This window comes from Dermochelys coriacea, chromosome 1 (genome assembly GCF_009764565.3).
Source record: "Dermochelys coriacea isolate rDerCor1 chromosome 1, rDerCor1.pri.v4, whole genome shotgun sequence".
Lineage (NCBI taxonomy): Eukaryota > Metazoa > Chordata > Testudines > Dermochelyidae > Dermochelys > Dermochelys coriacea.
This window is the reverse complement of record NC_050068.2, coordinates 219537279-219553861: the sequence shown is the minus strand read 5'-3', so window position 1 is coordinate 219553861 and position 16583 is coordinate 219537279. Positions and strand designations below refer to the sequence as shown.

Below are 16583 nucleotides of genomic sequence, written 5' to 3'. Positions count from 1 at the left end.
ATCTCCTCTGGCAAGGTACTCTTGTACCTAGACTCTTTCCTTAACAACCAACACTATGGCATTGAGGCAACTGGTTCAGCATGTCTCCTTTCCTGGTTGTCACATGCCTGCCTGAGTGGCTGTTTGGTGTTGGGAAAATATTCACCCTTTCCATTTGCCAGGTTTCCTTCTCAGCTTCTGTCTCTTTTGGGTTCTTCCCCTCACCTATAAGGGGTGAGGAAAAGATCAACGACAATGGATAACTCAGACAGCTGCAGCGGCACAGGAGCTAGCAAACAGAGCTCTAAACGGGAGTTTGAGTGGGAGTTCTGTTGGAGGAGAAGGTAGTTGAACTTGGTTTTGTATTTTTTGTATTTGTATTTGTGTGTGTGTAGGGGTTTTGTGCTGGGAGAGCAGCTGAGCCTGATTAGGGGGTGGGGCTTTGTGCTGAGAGAGCAGCTGAGCCCTGTCTAGGGGGTGGGGCTTCTGACTAGGGGCCCTATAAAGGTAGCCAGCCAGTCAGGCAGCGGCACAGACAGCTGCAGCGGCACAGGTGCTAGCAAACAGAGCTCTAAACAGGGGAGTTTGAGTGGGAGTTTGCAAGGGGAGTTTGGATTGTGCTTGTTTGGGGTTTGCTTTTGCTGGGGGGGTGGTCTTTTTGGTGTGGCTTGTTTCCCAGATTAACAGGATTTAGGTGGGAAGGAGATGACAGATACAGAGGAAGCTGTGGGAGTGACTCCTGCAGTGAAAGACACATTGAGGATGACTGGATGTGGAAGCTGTGGTATGTACATGATCCTGGAGGGGGGAACCGGTAAGAGTTTTGTCTGCATGAAATGCCGTCTGATAGAGCTGATGGAGGAAAAGATCCGAGGTTTGGAGATGCAGGTGGAAAGTCTGGTTGAGTTTAGGAAGGGGTTTGAGCAGATGATGGAGCAAAGATATGAGGTATCTGAAGGGAAAAGCTCAGACTCGCAGATGGAAGCAGGGCTGGGGAATTTTGAGGGGAGACTGGATGAGGAAAGTGGTCAGTGGAAACATGTGACTCAAAGAACCAGGCAGAGAAAAAGACAGGCTAGTGCAGGAGAAATAGAGCTTAGGAACAGGTTTGCAGAGTTGGAAAATGAAGAAGGGGCTCAGCAGGTAGTCGCTGAAGGTGGAAGGGTAAGGAAGAAGAGAAGAGAGGCTAGCCCTATAGAAAAAGGGGAAGAGTCAAGGGAGACTACACCAAATATGAGCCCCAGGAGGATACAGGATGGGTTGAAGAGAATTGTAAGGGAAAATAGGAATGGAAAGAACTTGCATCCAGAGGGAACAGGGGAGAGACTGGAGAATAGCACTGTCACCAGGAAAAGGCAGGTCTATGTGATCGGGGACTCTTTATTGAGAAGAATAGACAGGCCTGTAATTAGAGCTGATCCTGAGAATAGAAGGGTGTGCTGTCTTCCGGGTGCTAAGATACGGGATGTAGACCTGAGGTTGAAAAGGATCTTCAAGGGAGCGGGAAAGAATCCCCTAATTATCCTTCATGTGGGAACAAATGATACAGCCAGATTCTCGCTGGAAAGTATCAAGGGAGACTATGCTAGGCTGGGGAAGACGCTTAAGGAAATTGAGGCTCAGGTGATCTTTAGCGGGATCCTTCCTGTTCCTAGAGAAGGGCAACAAAGGTGTGACAAGATTATGACTGTCAACAGATGGCTTAGGCAGTGGTGCTATAAGGAAGGCTTTGGGATGTATGGCCACTGGGAGGCATTCACAGACAGAGGACAGTTCTCTCGGGATGGACTTCATCTGAGTAGGGAAGGAAATAGACTTCTAGGATCGAGGCTGGCACAACTGATAAAGAGAGCTTTAAACTAGGAACTGGGGGGAGATGGATGGGAGATGTCCAGAAAATCTCCACGCCAGATTTTAGCATTGAGAGGGAAGAAGATCATAGAATCATAGAATCATAGAATATCAGGGTTGGAAAGGACCCCAGAAGGTCATCTAGTCCAACCCCCTGCTCAGAGCAGGACCAAGTCCCAGTTAAATCATCCCAGCCAGGGCTTTGTCAAGCCTGACCTTAAAAACCTCTAAGGAAGGAGATTCTACCACCTCCCTAGGTAACGCATTCCAGTGTTTCACCACCCTCTTAGTGAAAAAGTTTTTCCTAATATCCAATCTAAACCTCCCCCATTGCAACTTGAGACCATTACTCCTCGTTCTGTCATCTGCTACCATTGAGAACAGTCTAGAGCCATCCTCTTTGAAACCCCCTTTCAGGTAGTTGAAAGCAGCTATCAAATCCCCCCTCATTCTTCTCTTCTGCAGACTAAACAATCCCAGCTCCCTCAGCCTCTCCTCATAAGTCATGTGCTCTAGACCCCTAATCATTTTCGTTGCCCTTCGTTGTACTCTTTCCAATTTATCCACATCCTTCCTGTAGTGTGGGGCCCAAAACTGGACACAGTACTCCAGATGAGGCCTCACCAGTGTCGAATAGAGGGGAACGATCACGTCCCTCGATCTGCTCGCTATGCCCCTACTTATACATCCCAAAATGCCATTGGCCTTCTTGGCAACAAGGGCACACTGCTGACTCATATCCAGCTTCTCGTCCACTGTCACCCCTAGGTCCTTTTCCGCAGAACTGCTGCCGAGCCATTCGGTCCCTAGTCTGTAGCGGTGCATTGGATTCTTCCATCCTAAGTGCAGGACCCTGCACTTATCCTTATTGAACCTCATTAGATTTCTTTTGGCCCAATCCTCCAATTTGTCTAGGTCCTTCTGTATCCTATCCCTCCCCTCCAGCGTATCTACCACTCCTCCCAGTTTAGTATCATCCGCAAATTTGCTGAGAGTGCAATCCACACCATCCTCCAGATCATTTATGAAGATATTGAACAAAACGGGCCCCAGGACCGACCCCTGGGGCACTCCACTTGACACCGGCTGCCAACTAGACATGGAGCCATTGATCACTACCCGTTGAGCCCGACAATCTAGCCAGCTTTCTACCCACCTTATAGTGCATTCATCCAGCCCATACTTCCTTAACTTGCTGACAAGAATGCTGTGGGAGACCGTGTCAAAAGCTTTGCTAAAGTCAAGAAACAATACATCCACTGCTTTCCCTTCATCCACAGAACCAGTAATCTCATCATAAAAGGCGATTAGATTAGTCAGGCATGACCTTCCCTTGGTGAATCCATGCTGACTGTTCCTGATCACTTTCCTCTCCTCTAAGTGCTTCAGGATTGATTCTTTGAGGACCTGCTCCATGATTTTTCCAGGGACTGAGGTGAGGCTGACTGGCCTTGTAGTTCCCAGGATCCTCCTTCTTCCCTTTTTTAAAGATGGGCACTACATTAGCCTTTTTCCAGTCATCCGGGACTTCCCCCGTTCGCCACGAGTTTTCAAAGATAATGGCCAAGGGCTCTGCAATCACAGCCGCCAATTCCTTCAGCACTCTCGGATGCAATTCGTCCGGCCCCATGGACTTGTGCACGTCCAGCTTTTCTAAATAGTCCCTAACCACCTCTATCTCTACAGAGGGCTGGCCATCTCTTCCCCATTTTGTGTTGCCCAGCACAGCAGTCTGGGAGCTGACCTTGTTAGTGAAAACAGAGGCAAAAAAAGCATTGAGTACATTAGCTTTTTCCACATCCTCTGTCACTAGCTTGCCTCCCTCATTCAGTAAGGGGCCCACACTTTCCTTGGCTTTCTTCTTGTTGCCAACATACCTGAAGAAACCCTTCTTGTTACTCTTGACATCTCTTGCTAGCTGCAGCTCCAGGTGCGATTTGGCCCTCCTGATATCTTTCCTACATGCCCGAGCAATATTTTTATACTCTTCCCTGGTCATATGTCCAACCTTCCACTTCTTGTAAGCTTCTTTTTTATGTTTAAGATCCGCTAGGATTTCACCATTAAGCCAAGCTGGTCGCCTGCCATATTTACTATTCTTTCGACTCATCGGGATGGTTTGTCCCTGTAACCTCAACAGGGATTCCTTGAAATACAGCCAGCTCTCCTGGACTCCCTTCCCTTTCATGTTAGTCCCCCAGGGGATCCTGGCCATCTGTTCCCTGAGGGAGTCAAAGTCTGCTTTCCTGAAGTCCAGGGTCCGTATCCTGCTGCTTACCTTTCTTCCCTGCGTCAGGATCCTGAACTCAACCAACTCATGGTCACTGCCTCCCAGATTCCCATCCACTTTTGCTTCCCCCACTAATTCTACCCGGTTTGTGAGCAGCAGGTCAAGAAAAGCGCTCCCCCTAGTTGGCTCCCCTAGCACTTGCACCAGGAAATTGTCCCCTACGCTTTCCAAAAACTTCCTGGATTGTCTATGCACCGCTGTATTGCTCTCCCAGCAGATATCAGGAAAATTAAAGTCACCCATGAGAATCAGGGCATGCGATCTAGTAGCTTCCGTGAGTTGCCGGAAGAAAGCCTCATCCACCTCATCCCCCTGGTCCGGTGGTCTATAGCAGACTCCCACCATGACATCACTCTTGTTGCACACACTTCTAAACTTAATCCAGAGACACTCAGGTTTTTCCACAGTTTCGTACCGGAGCTCTGAGCAGTCATACTGCTCCCTTACATACAGTGCTACTCCCCCACCTTTTCTGCCCTGCCTGTCCTTCCTGAACAGTTTATAACCATCCATGTCTGTACTCCAGTCATGTGAGTTATCCCACCAAGTCTCTGTTATTCCAATCACGTCATAATTCCTTGACATCACCAGGACCTCCAGTTCTCCCTGCTTGTTTCCAAGGCTTTGTGCATTTGTATATAAGCACTTGAGATAACCTGTTGATCGCCCCTCATTCCCAGTATGAGGCAGGAGCCCTCCCCTCTCAGACATTCCTGCCTGTGCTTCCTCCCGGTATCCCGCTTTCCCACTTACCTCAGGGCTTTGGTCTCCTTCCCCCGGTGAACCTAGTTTAAAGCCCTCCTCACTAGGTTAGCCAGCCTGCTGGCAAAGATGTTCTTCCCTCTCTTCGTAAGATGGAGCCCGTCTCTGCCCAGCACTCCTCCTTCATGGAACACCATCCCATGGTCAAAGAATCCAAAGCCTTCTCTCCGACACCACCTGCGTAGCCATTCGTTGACCTCCACGATTCGACGGTCCCTACCCAGGCCTTTTCCTTCCACGGGGAGGATGGACGAGAACACCACTTGCGCCTCCAACTCCTTTATCCTTCTTCCCAGAGCCACGTAGTCCGCAGTGATCCGCTCAAGGTCATTCTTGGCAGTATCATTGGTGCCCACGTGGAGAAGCAGGAAGGGGTAGCGATCCGAGGGCTTGATGAGTCTCGGCAGTCTCTCCGTCACATCACGAATCTTAGCCCCTGGCAAGCAGCAGACTTCTCGGTTTTCCCGGTCAGGGCGGCAGATAGATGACTCAGTCCCCCGGAGGAGAGAGTCCCCGACCACCACCACCCGCCTTCTCCTCTTGGGAGTGGTGGTCGTGGAACCCCCAACCTCAGGACATCGCATCTCATGCCTCCCAACCAGCGGGGTCTCCTTCTGCTTTCTCCCCCCAGACATATCATCTGGTCCACTCTCCGCAATGGTACCTGTGGAGAGAACATGAAAGCGGTTAGTTACCTGTGTCTGTGTTACTGGAACCCGGACATTCCGCTTACCTCTTCTGGAGGTCACATGTTGCCAAGCTTCTTCACTGGCCTCTTGGCTCCTCTGTGCAACCTGCTCTATATCTTTAGAGCTTTGTGCCCCTAGAAGGCTATCCTGAGTTTGGTCCAGAAAATCCTCAGTCTCTCGTATACAACGCAGGGTCGTTACCTGTTGCTCCAGACCTTCAATCTTCTCTTCCAATATGGAGACCAGCTTGCACTTTGTACAGACAAAGTTGCTTCTGTCCTGTGGAAGAAAGACAAACATGGCACATCCAGTGCAGGTCACAATAGCTGAACCCCCCCCTTCCATATCACCTACCTACTATGAGCTTCCTCAGAGACGTTGGCAAGATGTAAGCCTCACTGGGCTCACTCCAGGCGAACTCCCAGGCAAACTCCTGCTGTGAGCTGCTCTGCTGTCCCCGCTGCTCAGCTGGTTCGCTGCCGCTCCGCTGGTTCGCGAGGCTCTGGCTATTTTCAAACAGCCAGGCTTCCCTGACGCAAACACACAGACACCCTAATGCCCGCCCCCTGCAGGCTAGCAGCCAATCAGACACTCACTCAGGCTCTCTCCCTGCCCTCCCAGCAAACACACGCTCGGATACTTCCTCAGCAAGCAAACACACACACTCGGATACTTACCAGTCCCAGGCAAACTCCTGCTGTGAGCTGCTCTGCTGTCCCCGCTGCTCCGCTGGTTCGCTGCCGCTCAGCTGGTTCGCGAGGCTCGCGAAGATGAAGTAAGAAAGGATACAGCCATGGGTAGGAGAATGTATATAAGGAGCGAGGGCGGTGTGGATACTAGTCTAATAAGTTATACTGGCTGTAGAATGACTGTGCCTAATAGGGTACAAAATGTGAGCGAGGCCAAACAGCAAAAATTAAGATGTTGGTACACCAATGCGAGGAGTCTAGGTAACAAAATGGAGGAACTAGAGCTACTGGTGCAGGAAGTAAAACCAGATATTATAGGGATAACAGAAACATGGTGGAATAGTAGTCATGACTGGACTACAGGTATTGAAGGGTATGTGCTGTTTAGGAAAGACAGAAACAAAGGTAAAGGGGGTGGAGTAGCATTGTATATCAACGATGAGTTAGAATGTAAAGAAATAAGAAGCGATGCAATGGATAAGACAGAGTCTGTCTGGGCTTAAATTACATTGGGGAAGAAAACTAGTAAAGCCTCTCCTATGATAGTGCTTGGGGTGTGCTATAGACCTCCGGGATCTAATTTGGATATGGATAGAGCCCTTTTTAATGTCTTTAATAAAGTAAATACTAATGGAAACTGCGTGATCATGGGAGACTTTAACTTCCCAGATATAGACTGGAGGACCAGTGCTAGTAATAATAATAGGGCTCAGATTTTCCTAGATGCGATAGCTGATGGATTCCTTCATCAAGTAGTTGCTGAACCGACTAGAGGGGATGCCATTTTAGATTTAATTTTGGTGAGTAGCGAGGACCTCATAGAAGAAATGGTTGTAGGGGACAATCTTGGCTCAAGTGATCATGAGCTAATTCAGTTCAAACTAAATGGAAGGATTAACAAAAATAAATCTGCAACTAGAGTTTTTGATTTCAAAAGGGCTGACTTTCAAAAAGTAAGGCAATTAGTTAGGGAAGTGGATTGGACTGAAGAACTTATGGATCTAAAGGTAGTTGAGGCCTGGGATTACTTTAAATCAAAACTGCAGAAGCTATCGGAAGCCTGTATCCCAAGAAAGGGGAAAAAATTCATAGGAAGGAGTTGTAGACCAAGCTGGATGAGCAAGCATCTTAGAGAGGTGATTATGAAGAAGCAGAAAGCATACAGGGAGTGGAAGATGGGAGGGATCAGCAAGGAAAGCTACCTAATTGAGGTCAGAAGATGTAGGGATAAAGTCGGAGAGGCTAAAAGTCGAGTAGAGTTGGACCTTGCAAAGGGAATTAAAACCAATAGTAAAAGGTTCTATAGCCATATAAATAAGAAGAAAACTAAGAAGGAAGAAGTGGGGCCGCTTAACACGGAGGATGGAGCGGAGGTTAAAGATAATCTAGGCATGGCCCAATATCTAAACAAATACTTTGCCTCAGTCTTTAATAAGGCTAAAGAGGAACTTGGGGATAATGGTAGCATGACAAATGGGAAGGAGGATATAGAGGTAGATATTACCATATCAGAGGTAGAAGCGAAACTGAAACAGCTTAATGGGACTAAATCGGGGGGCCCAGATAATCTTCATCCAAGAATATTAAAGGAATTGGCACCTGAAATTGCAAGCCCATTAGCAAGAATTTGTAATGAATCTGTAAACTCAGGAATAGTACCGAATGATTGGAGAATTGCTAATATAGTTCCTATTTTTAAGAAAGGAAAAAAAAGTGATCCAGGTAACTACAGGCCAGTTAGTTTGACATCTGTAGTATGCAAGGTCCTGGAAAAAATTTTGAAGGAGAAATTAGTTAAGGACATTGAAGTCAATGGTAAATGGGACAAAATACAACATGGTTTTACAAAAGGTAGATCGTGCCAAACCAACCTAATCTCCTTTTTTGAAAAAGTAACAGATTTTTTAGATAAAGGAAATGCAGTGGATCTAATTTACCTAGATTTCAGTAAGGCATTTGATACCGTGCCACATGGGGAATTATTAGTTAAATTGGAGAAGATGGGGATCAATATGAACATCAGAAGGTGGATAAGGAATTGGTTAAAGGGGAGACTGCAACGGGTCCTACTGAAAGGCGAACTGTCAGGTTGGAGGGAGGTTACCAGTGGAGTTCCTCAGGGATCGGTTTTGGGACCAATCTTATTTAATCTTTTTGTTACTGACCTTGGCACAAAAAGTGGGAGTGTGCTAATAAAGTTTGCAGATGATACAAAGCTGGGAGGTATTGCCAATTCGGAGAAGGATCGGGATATTATACAGGAGGATCTGGATGACTTTGTAAACTGGAGTAATAGTAATAGGATGAAATTTAATAGTGAGAAGTGTAAGGTTATGCATTTAGGGATTAATAACGAGAATTTTAGTTATAAATTGGGGATGCATCAATTAGAAGTAACGGAAGAGGAGAAGGACCTTGGAGTATTGGTTGATCATAGGATGACGATGAGCTGCCAATGTGATATGGCTGTGAAAAAAGCTAATGCGGTTTTGGGATGCATCAGGAGAGGCATTTCCAGTAGGGATAAGGAGGTTTTAGTACCGTTATACAAGGCACTGGTGAGACCTCACCTAGAATACTGTGTGCAGTTCTGGTCTCCCATGTTTAAAAAGGATGAATTCAAACTGGAGCAGGTACAGAGAAGGGCTACTAGGATGATCCGAGGAATGGAAAACTTGCCTTATGAAAGGAGACTTAAGGAGCTTGGCTTGTTTAGCCTAACTAAAAGAAGGTTGAGGGGAGATATGATTGCTCTCTATAAATATATCAGAGGGATAAATATAGGAGAGGGAGAGGAATTATTTAAGCTCAGCACCAATGTGGACACAAGAACAAATGGGTATAAACTGGCCACCAGGAAGTTTAGACTTGAAATCAGACGAAGGTTTTTAACCATCAGAGGAGTGAAGTTTTGGAATAACCTTCCAAGGGAAGCAGTGGGGGCAAAAGATCTATCTGGTTTTAAGATTCTACTCGATAAGTTTATGGAGGAGATGGTATGATGGGATAATGGGATTTTGGTAAGTAATTGATCTTTAAATATTCAGGGTAAATAGGCCAAATCTCCTGAGATGGGATATTAGATGGATGGGATCTGATTTACTATAGAAAACTCTTTCCTGGGTATCTGGCTGGTGAATCTTGCCCATGTGCTCAGGGTTTGGCTGATTGCCATGTTTGGGGTCGGGAGGGAGTTTTCCTCCAGGGCAGATTGGAGAGGCCCTGGAGGTTTTTTTGCCTTCCTCTGTAGCATGGGGCATGGTTGACTGGAGGGAGGCTTCTCTGCTCCTTGAAGTTTTGAACCATGATTTGAGGACTTCAATAGCTCAGACATGGGTGAGGTTTTTCATAGGAGTGGTGGGTGACATTCTGTGGCCTGCGCTGTGCAGGAGGTCGGACTAGATGATCAGAGTGGTCCCTTCTGACCTTAGTATCTATGAATCTATGAAACTCCTTGCATCTAACCTCTATCGAGGATGGTGGGGCCTGCTGCCAGATGAAATAAAAATGGCAACTCTGCTCATAACATTCAGAGCTATGATGTAAACCCATCTCCTCTTTTCCCAAGCTTTTGCAAAACACCAACCTTGCTCACGGCAACACTCCCACTCTTTCAAATTTAGTAGTAATGACATTAAAAAAAACAAACAAACAACATACCTACTAAGCTTACCCCTTTCTGGCAAAATAAAGAAGGGGAATAAAGGGAGAGAAAGATCATGGTTCTTATTCTTGGGAGGCACTCGGTTACTATGGAGAAAGGAACCCGTATTAGAACCCAGATGGATAAAGAAAGGAGATTATAGTGTCAGTTGGTCTAGAGAGAAAAACAGATGAGGGTATTCAATCTCTCTCTAGCAGGGACACCACCATTTGCTGATTCTCCACCATTTGACTTCCCAATATCTTGTATTATAACTAGATACTCAATTTTTGATTTATCAGGAGAGATCATACAAGCTGTTGAATATCTCAGTTGCAGAGCAAGGCAGAGAAGCTCTTATAAGGGATGGTTTGAAGGACTCAGCCAGAGATTTTATGGCCTTTTTGGATATTCTTGCCCCAGATATCTGACTTTATCATGGTCCATTCCATCTTGCTGCTGGCTTTCTTCTCCAGACATCAGACCCTCCTGTAGCAGCCATTTTGCAGGAGAGTGCTATGTGCTCCATTACCTAGATAGATCTCAGTCCTTCTAAAAGGCACCAATATTGTGTATGGGAGAAAAATTCTCCCTTGGACCTATCTCATTCCAGAGGTGGACTGTACAAGTTGTCCTTTGTTTTCAGACTTGTTGCTTATAAGCAGGCATTCTGGTAAACAGTGGCCTTAAAGCCCATTTTGTAGGTGCTGTGGCAGCATCTACAGCTTTCCAGAATGTGTCTGGGTGAGACATTTACTGAGTGCTTATTGGAACTAGTTATTTTAAATCCAGGACAGATTCCATTTTGGGGAAAGCTGTCTTGCAGTCCCTTTTTAACAGATATCAGTAAACCACATGCCAGGAGGTAGGCTGAAGTGGTCTTAATCAGGTTCCATGAACAGAGTTTATTCCCAAGGAATAAAATTGTTGCCAGTACCTGATGGTGGTCTTCATGTAATTGGCCATCTGGGTACCTCTCTTAATGTGTATGTGGCCAAGATTGGATTCTTTTAGGGAGTGGTGTCCATTGGGGCTGCAACTGCATCCTAGATGTCCTCATGTCACGCCACCTGAGGGCACAAAGGGTGGAGCGAACTCGTATCTCCCTCAGTCCCTTTTTTACCATCCATGGCAGTGAGAGGGAACCCTGCAGTATCCACCAGTTTCTCTGAGACTCTGTTGCTAGTGATAAGTTAATACTGTTGTTAGGTAGTTAACTCTTAGTTTGCCTTCTGGCTTGTACATTTTTTTTTCCCTTTTTTAGACCTTATCTGTGTCCTCCTCTCCTCCCGTTGGTTCTCTGGGCCTTGAGTTGTTATTGGCAACACTAAAGGTCCAGGATTTAAGACCTGCTTCCCCTGTGATACGTCTCAAGGATGTGCATTCAAAGTGCCATTTCTGTTTAGGCAAAAGACACATCTCTGACCAATGATCCATCTTCTCTTCTTTTTCTAAGTGGACTCAGAAGACTAGGGATGCCTGCCTAAAGAGATTTTTTTTTTCTGGAGTTCTCTATGAAAGCCTCCTCAGATAAGGGGATAAGACTCAGTCCTCCTGCCACTCCTCCTCAGTTCGTGCCCCAGTGAACTGCAATTCCACCCCAAGCTCCAGGGCTGAGATGGCTGAAACCCCCGGAGTGTACTACTTCAGGAAGAGCTAGGAAGGATACCAGATGAGACATAGGTCTCCTTCTTTGAGGAGCCTCAGAACAGAGACGCAAGTTAACTATTAGACTCATCTCAAGCTTTTCAGCTGGTGGGGCTAAGATAGGTCCCTGTGGCACCTTGATACTGTCTATAAAGAATGCCTGTGGCACCAGTTAAATCTGCTCACTCCCTTTCCTCTGGCAGTGACTCTTCAGCAATCTTTGTACCAAACACCTTGGTATCCAGCCCCTTGGTACTGTCCCTTTCAGTGGCTTTGCCCTATTTGACACCAAGTGACCTATCTGTGAGCCCAGTACCAGTGTCCCCCTGGCCTACTCATATGTCAGTAGTACGAGCTAGGCCTTCAGTCACTGAAATCACAGTACCGCGTACAGCTGTTGAGACATCTGTGTCATCTACTTCCCCTATATAGGTAGAAAGGGTGCAGGAATGCTGGAGTACACCAAGAAGGGTAGCTGCACCCCTGCAGGAGGTGTATTCCTTTTCATCTTCGCCATTGGGACATAGTAAAGATACATCTGTTCATCCCTTCCAGAGGCACCACATTGGAAGTCAGGGAGGGATTCCAGGGCTGCTCTTTGAGCAGCAAAATGAGTTCTTGGCATCCTGATTTTTTTTTTTAGGTTCCAGCAGAGAGTAAATTCCACTCACTTCACATGATAGTTATAGGACTTGTGTACTCTTCATCTAAAAGACAAAGTAAAAAGGCCTGCATTTTTAAGTACAGGCTGCGGCAGGGGTCAGATGATTCAGCAAATGTTAGTTGAACAATAAGATTCAAAATGCCAGATGGTCTTGCTGGCTAGTACATATCTTAAATGTGTGTGGTGATGGTGAGGAGCGCCTTTTATCTCTATCAGCAATACTGTCACCAGATGAACAACTCTTTTGGACTAATTTTGTATTAAATTTTTCATTTTAAAAAGATTACAGATTTTAAACAAGTCAAACAAGCCAGAATAAATAGAGGATGACGTGTGCAGAGAACTGGATTTGAACTGGGAGACAGGTCTTTGTTCCAGTACCTGTCACTGATGTAATGTGTAACCTTGGACACATCACTTCATTTCTGTGTCTGTTTCCCTCCACCTTTTGTGTCTCTTGTCTATTAGTTTATAAGCTCTTTGAAGCAAGGATTGTCTAATGTGTAGTTCCTAGCACCACACACAGCACACAAAACAAAAATACAGGTACAGACTGCATTATTGTGAGAAGGATATTTAAGTCTTCGGGTGATCTTGGCAGCTGTTGAACAGCTGGCAGATTTTTCAGAAATCTACTTTTGATCACCAACTAGGAATAATCTCAGGAAGTACTCTTAAGTCCCCAACAGAATGTTGAGAATCAACTAGACATGTCCCAGAACAAGACCATGGGGTATGTTTTATGTCAAGGTGAATACTTATTAACCACTAAGAGTGATTTTTAAAAGCTTCGTCATGTAATGTGGCTACCTTACATTTTTAAAAATGCAAAACAAAAATTATCAGTGTTGTATTAATACTTAGCCCTTTGAAGATCTAAAGTGCTGTCTGCATGTCAACATAATTACTTTTTTTTCTTTAAGTAGTGGCTCCAGATTGAGTTTTGACATAGAAGAAAGTTTAGTGAAAGAAACGTGACCCAAAGCAACAAATGTGTGGAAAGGACTGAGGGAAAGACTCAGAAGAAAAACTGAAGAAACAAAGCTTTGAATGGTGGATGTAAAATTAAAGTAAAGATAGTGGTGGGGCATGTAAAGGGAAAAAAGTGTCTCCAAACCCACCTTCTGTGCAGGTTTCCTGAATGCTCAGCTCCTACCCAGTAAGCTCTACTGAAGATGGAGCACTGCACTGAGAACCAGAAAGCTTAATGTGACCCCTCTGTGTCACGTAAAGGGCTCAGAGTAGTGTAAAGAGACTCTAAAAGCCTTTGATCTGATCAGGAGAGAGTTCTCCCAGGCCAGGAACTGAGGAAGACAGTGATAGACCTTGCAAGCCCTACTGTAAGAGGTGTGTTGGGGACAGGTGTGTTCTGTAGCTTCTGCGCAGCACTGGTGTCCCTAGGCAGCTAGGGTTAGGCTGCCATAACTTAGTGTGTGTGCGCGCGCACACACAATCTCTCTCTCTCTCTCTGTGCCTGAACGCCATCTTATCCCTACTCGCTCTGGGGTGTGAGTTCTATGCTGGGCAACATGCCTGTGACAAAATTCCAATATCCATTTTATCACCTTGTCATAATTGACCAATCAACGCTGCTGAGAAAAGTTCTGCTTTATGTTCTGGAAGTCAGAGCAATTATGATGATACTGTTCGAGATGTTTCTGCTTTCAGATGGGCCAGTTCTGCTTACCTGTGAATGACACTGGAGGAAATATTGTTCGGAGTTTAAACATTTAGCTTCTGTGGTTGTACAGTGCAAGGGGCTAGACTGGTCCTTAGGCACGCATGTAATAAACATAATTAATAACAGACCCAACTATAATGAACTTCCTCCATCTGTTTTGAAAAAGTCTCTATCCAACAAGTTTGTAAGATTGTCTGTTTCCCTCTGACCTGTAAGCCCTGTAACAAATACACTGCATTGTAGAGAAAATCTCCCTGAAATACCTTATAGCACTTCACATTTAAAGGTCTCAAACCACTTTACAAACATTGCCTACAACCTTGCTAAAGGTCCTATGAGGTAGGCAAGTACTAGAGCAGTGGTTCTCAAACTGTTGTACTGGTGACCTCTTTCACACAGCAAGCCTCTGTGTGCGACCCCCTACCCCATAAATTAAAAACAGTTTTTTACATATTTAACATCATTATAAATGCTGGAGGCAAACTAGGGTTTGGGGTGGAGGCTGACAGCTCGTGACCCCCTCATCTAATAACCTTGTGACCCCTGAGGGGTCCCAACCCCCAGTTTGAGGACCCCGATACAAGAGAGAGAGAACCTTCGCCTATCTCTGCAATGCTGCCATTTCTGGAATAGTATACAGCACCTATATAACTATGCATAGCAGTACTTTACAGCAGACTGACTGGATGTAGGCAAAAATGCTGTTTTCAATACACACTTCAGGGGGAATGTAGACAGGTGATATGTAATTAGGTGAATTGAATTTTGTCCAAGACACCTTTTTTCTTACAAAAAGTTTTCCAAGATCCTTATTTACAATATATTGGCAAGACCTCGGGTTTATGTCTTATCAAAAGGACAGCAGCACATAGTGTGATAATATGAAGTTGGGGTTCAGTACAGGCAGGGCCGTCCCTAGCAATTCTGGGGTCCTATGCAGCCCGGGTAGGTCTCTGCGGGGGGAGTGGGCCCCAGGTCTCTACGGGGGGCAGCGTTGGCTTGGGGGGCAGGGGGGAACCACCCCCTCAGCACTCACCGGGGGAACCACCGCCTAGCACTTCCTGCCACTGATGAGTGCAGGCCCGGCCCTGCTGCAGAGCTCAGGGGAGTGGGGGCGGGAAGGGGCAGAGCGGGGCGGGGGCACTAGGGAAGAGCCGGAGCAGGGGCTGGAGCAGCACGCAGCTGTGCAGGGCACCTGGTGCCCTACACAGCTGCATACTTTGCATATGAGTACTGAGTAGAGGCTTTGAGGGAAGAGTACCACTTAGTGAATGACTGATACTGCCTCCTGTAGCTAGGTTTTCCTAGAATCCATTCTATCCAAATGCTAATCCAGTTTACTTTGATAAATCTGAAGGGGTATCGTTGCAAGATGGGATATGAATAAGAAAATGTACATAAACTTTTCCAGCTCCCAGTGGGAGTCTTTTTATTAACTTCAGAGGGAGTCTGATTGGGCCCAAAGAGACGGGTATCAGAGCAGCATGGGAGAAATGAGTAACAAACTAAGCGACATACAAAGAGAACATTCAGCTTTTTTTAGTATTAAGAGGGAATAAATAAACTACAGTAGATCCGATGTTTAATGTCATTTTGCTTTGAAAAACTCACGTGGGCGCAAGCAGTGTTTTCGAGCACCCAGAAGTGTAAATGCATGTTGAACAACTTTGGGGCACTGAGCATTAGATGGTGAGAGACAAAAGGCCATAGCTTCAGGAAGGGACTCAAGATAAAGCACACTTTAAAGGTCTTGATTTTTAAGCTGTTGATTTGCACAAACTTACACTGTATGTTAATCCATGTTCTTTATGATTCTGAAAAGAAGTGCCAGTTTATGCAGTAGTCCTAATTAACTGCACAATCTTGTACCATTTTAACTAATTACAATAGAAGGTTCTTTTTAAAAAAAATAACACTTTCTAATCCAAATCAGTGTATTGAATCTTTTTCATGATTATTTATTTTTTGTACATTAAAGACTGATTGATTTTAAGAGTATTTCTGGTATTATTTAATAGTTTCAGTGCAGCCTAGTACCCACATAAATACCCCAAAATCTCCCACATCACAGCTTTTTTTTTTTAAACCCTTATCAAGGTAAAGTTACAATAAAATACGAACATACTGCATTGTACATTACTTATTCAGGAGCAAGTTAATATTCAAAGAATCTGGCTAAAGATTCTGCCTTGCTGGCTAGGGAGTCCTCCTCTTCTAAGTATGCTAAAAGCAGTGATCAAATTTCTAAATGAATATCTTTTTGGCACTTCTCTTGTGTATACACTTGGTGTGAAAGGTTTTCCATTTCAAGGATAGTCCATATTTTATTATACCATAATTCCATAGAAGTCACATTTTTTCCAATAGGCAATATAAAGTGCAGCTGCTAAAAATAAAAAAAAATAATTTGTCTTGTTTAAAATTAGGGCTGTCAATTAATTGCAGTTAACTTGCGATTAACTCAAAAAAATTAATTGCGATTAATCACAGTTTTCATTGCACTGTTAATAGAATACCAATTGAAATTTATTAAATATTTTGGATGTTTTTCTACATTTTCATATATATTGTATTCTGTGTTGTAATTGAAATAAAAATGTATATTATTTTTATTACAAATATTTGCTCTATAAAATGATAAACAAAATAGTATTTTTCAATTCACTACACACAAGTACTGTAGTGCAA

At 44.9% G+C, this 16583-nt stretch overlaps 1 protein-coding gene across 4 annotated transcripts in view; it reads left to right on the top strand.

Annotated features, from left to right (window-relative positions):
* Positions 1-15888, top strand: part of PARP11 (poly(ADP-ribose) polymerase family member 11) — a 36744-nt gene extending 20856 nt beyond the window's left edge. For 2 of the 4 annotated variants that reach the window (XR_006281372.1, XR_006281369.1), the window contains one exon: positions 13141-15888. The gene's annotated coding sequence lies outside the window, so the exon portion shown is untranslated. Of the gene's footprint in view, positions 1-13137 lie in introns of all 4 variants that reach the window. The other 2 variants (XR_006281370.1, XR_006281373.1) reach the window with 1 other exon arrangement.
* Positions 15889-16583: the final 695 nt, after the last annotated feature.